We start from the raw sequence: 4,205 nt of genomic DNA, 5'->3' as shown, positions 1-4,205 counted from the left end.
TCTGGCTTGGGCCTGCTAATGCTCCCCAGGTATTCCTCCTGACTTTTTAAAACATGTGACTGCACTTTCTGCCAGCCGACAGCTGCTGCTGATGCTGCCACCACCACACCGTGTCCTCTCTGACCTGGCTCCACCCCTCCTACCTGTCTGGATGAGTATTTCTTCTTTATATCTTCATTTGTTGGACTTCCATGCATCTTGATTTTCCGGAACTTCTGGTTGTCTCTAGTTTTGAGGTAGTTGTACTTCTTCTTAGTTGTGGAGGGAGATGCAGCGTGTCTGTCTAGGCCTCCATCTTGGTCGGAAGTCTGGATATTCTTTTATTTGCTTTACAGATAAGGACACTGAGTCTCTGAGCAGTGACATAAGTTACTGAACTTTTCATGTACTGTAAGCAGCAGGATTGGATTTGAAACTTTGTTTCCCATGTTAAAAATCCAAGTTCATCTCACAAGACATGCTACTCGAGCCTTCAAAACTAATGTAGTGTAATGTTATCTACATGATTTCAGGTTTAGATATTTTAAAACCTCTAGTAGGAGTAGGAATAATATTCCACAAACTTCTCTTATTAAAAACACACTATCAAAATAAGAAGGACAAGATTCCCTTTATTCTAATATGTGAACAGAAAGATGGCTGATTTGTCATGTAAGGGGACTATGAACAGGTTCCTGCTTTCACAGAATTATTCCGGAATTTATGTGCCAGGGTGGGGATTTCACATGCCACAATGGCACAGGCGGCAAGTCCATCTACGGGGAGAAATTCGATGATGAGAATTTCATCCTGAAGCACACAGGTCCTGGCATCTTGTCCGTGGCGAATGCTGGACCCAACACAAACAGTTTCCAGTTCTTTATCTGCATGGCCAAGACTGAGGGGCTGGATGGCAAGCATGTGGTCTTCGGCCAGGTGAAAGACAGCATGGGTGTTGTGACAGCCATGGAGCGCTATGGGTCCAGGAATGGCAAGACCAGCAAGGAGATTACCATTACTGACTGTGGACAACTCTAATACATTTGACGTGGGTTTTATCTTAACCACCAGACTATTCCTTCTGTAGCTCAGGAGAGCACCCCTTCACCCCTCTCTGCTTGGAATGTTCTGTAATCTTCGTGCTCTCGACGCAGTTCATTGGGTTCCATATTTTCCTTACCCCTTCCAAGTCTAGCTGGATTGCAGAGTTAAGTTTATGATTATGAAATAAAAACTAAACAACAACAACAACAAAAGAAAAAAAAAGAAAAAGAAAACAGCCATCTTATCTGAATTCAATATCTGCAAAATATCTAAGTCTTTCTGAATTTCTTTCCTTGACAATATCAATTAGCTCCATTTCAGAAAGAAATGTATAATCTTACAGCCTGAAACCATGGTAATTAGGAAACTCCTCATTACTACTCATCTTTTGAACAGCTTAGACTGGCAGGCAATTGTCTCAAGCTTTAAATTGGCCAAGAATTCCTGCAGCCTTTTCCTCGTGTCAGAAGAAGAGAAAACATCTGTAGAATCTGGGGCCCCTCTCTTAAATGAAGTGAAATAGGAGATTAGAACCAAATTAGGGGATCATCTTACAAGCTGGGGCTAAAAATCTACTCTGGCCTCTGACATCCATAGTTTTTTAATTGGTTGTCTCCCTGTAACAGTCTGGAATTTCCAGTTTACATCACTTGTGTCCTGTCTTGATACATAACAGATTACTGATTATACATATTGTAACTGTGAAGCAGAAAAAGCACTCACGCTCTTAATTAGTAATGAAGTTATTAGTTAATTAGCAATTATAGTTAATATTCATTGAATATTTTATTCATTAACCACTGTGTGAATATATTTTACATAAATTTCCTCACATAACTTTAGCAACAAGTTTACAGATGAGAAAGCTGAAGCACAGAAAATGAAATAGCCATCCCAAGGACACGCTGTTAGAAAGTGACAGAGCTGGGATATGAACGTATTGCTGAATGACTTTATAGTCATTGATTGTAAACATTAAGCTCCAGTACACAGAAAAACAAATCCTGACATTACAAATCTCCCAAATGTAGCAATTTTCTTTTTGCAGTAGATAAACACCTGACATAACTTTGGGGATAAATGTCTTTTGGATAGGGGAAAGCATTGATTCTGTAAATGTGACGGAAGACCCTTAACTGGAGGAACTGTAGTTTGAGGAGTTTAATTGCTCTACAGGAGAACATACAGGACTATAGTATTCAATGAAATTTTTCATCTATGCTGGCTTTGATTCCTATTTTGTCTATATATTATTGTTTTGTTTTTGAAGGAAATGTGTGTGCATGAGTGTGTATGTGCATGCATATATGTGTGTTTTATTATTTAAACAGTTGCCTGATAGAGAAAGAGAACATAAAATGGCAGGAGTGAAGTATGTATCTGATTGTCAAAATGACCCAGGGAACCTTGGGTCATCTATGCTTTCTCTGGACTATACTATTGATATCTGGCAGTACTCATAATAAATACTTCCTGAGAGCATGTTTGGGGAAAACATGGCTCTGTTGAAGACCATATCGCTTTAGAGGGAATATAAATTCCTACCACCAGTCATCCTGGAAAGAGGCCAGTCCTGGGTTAAAAATAAGGACTATGTTGGAAAGCCTAAGACTTTAGAGGTGAAAGGAGATGTTATCTCTGGGGTTTCTATAGACACAGGCAGAAGAGAGGTACTCAAGGGCCCTGAAAACATGGAGCAAGGTGTGGATTAATTAGACACCAATTGATGTTTGCCCCGTGAAATGAATTGGACCTATGGACACTGAAAGGAACCAAATTTAAAATATAATTTTCTCTGTGTGGTAATGCATTTCAATTATTCTGAAGTATTTAGTAAAGCCAACATTTGAATCATAGAGGTGCCAGAAGGAGAATAGGAAGAGCAAGAAATTGAAGACTTATAAGAAAAAATAATGAAGGAAAACTTCCCAAATTTGACAAAGGAAATAGGCATACAAGTCCAGGCAGCACAGAGAATCTCAAAGAAGCTAGACCCATAGAGGACCACACCAAGACACATCATAATTAAAATGCCAAAGATTAAAGATAAAGAGAGAATATTGAAAGCAGCAAGAGAAAAGCAGAGAGTTACGTACAAAGGGGTGCCTATTAGACTATCAGTTGATTTCTCAAAAGAAATTTTGCAGGCAAGAAGGGACTGGCAAGAAGTACTCAAAGTGATGAAATGCAAGGACCTATGACCAAGATTACTCTATCTAGCAAAGCTATCACTTAGAATGGAAGGGCAGATAAAATGCTTCCCAGAGAAGGTAAAGCTAAAGGAGCTCATCATTACCAAACACTAATTATATGAAATGTTAAAGGGACTTACTTAAGAAAAAGAAGATCAAAACTATGAACATTAAAATGACAACAAAGTCAACAGCTATCAAGAACAGACTCTAAAAAAAAACAAAACAAAACAAACAAAAAAAAAACAACAAAAAATTAAGCAAGCAATCAGAATAAAAACAGAATCATAGGTATGGAGATGATTTGGAGGGTTATCAACTGGGAGAGGGGTGGAGGAGATATGGGGAGATGTTGCAGGGATTAAGAAGGTACAAAATAGACAGGGGGATGCTAAGAATAGTATAGTAAAGTGTGAAGCCAAACAACTTATATGCACTACCCATGGACATGAGCTAAGAGAGGTGGGACTGCTGGAGGGAAGGAGGTACTGGGTGGAGAAGAGCAAAGGGAAAAAAATTGGGACAGCTGTAACCACATAATTAATAAAATATACTTAAATGAACAATAAATAAAAAAAGAAAGCAGGAACATGAGGTGTAGGAAAATATGAAATCTTATCCAGAAGGTTGGCAAGGAGATAGCCCTAAGGATGCCACCTTGCAGGAAGCTAAAAGGGAAATCTTCCCAGCAAGAGTCAGGAGAACAGACGGCTCTAGGAGGGAGAGATTTAGGAATTAAGAAAATTAATAATTAAAATAATAATTATAAGTAAAGTAACTATAAACTCTAGCAGAAATATACAAGGCCTGTGTGGAAAGTATCTAGCCACATACTATGAAAAATAGACATTTATTGAAGATACAAGATACAAGAAACATTGTACATAGGACAATAATGCCTCAGTCCCTTAAAAGTAGTCACCTCGGGACGTTTTCCTAGCACCATTAGCAACTGCAGCATGATGTTCCTTGTGCTCTGGTAGCAGAAGC

General features: G+C 38.6%; 1 pseudogene; it reads left to right on the top strand.

Annotated features, from left to right (window-relative positions):
• Window positions 1-680: 680 nt before the first annotated feature.
• On the top strand, window positions 681-1,108 carry LOC150004689 (peptidyl-prolyl cis-trans isomerase A pseudogene; annotated as a pseudogene).
• Window positions 1,109-4,205: the final 3,097 nt, after the last annotated feature.

Source organism: Furipterus horrens, unplaced genomic scaffold, assembly GCF_987537825.1.
Source record: "Furipterus horrens unplaced genomic scaffold, mFurHor1.1.pri manual_scaffold_7, whole genome shotgun sequence".
Lineage (NCBI taxonomy): Eukaryota > Metazoa > Chordata > Mammalia > Chiroptera > Furipteridae > Furipterus > Furipterus horrens.
Note: the sequence above shows the minus strand (reverse complement) of the source record. Positions and strands in the feature narration are given on the sequence as shown.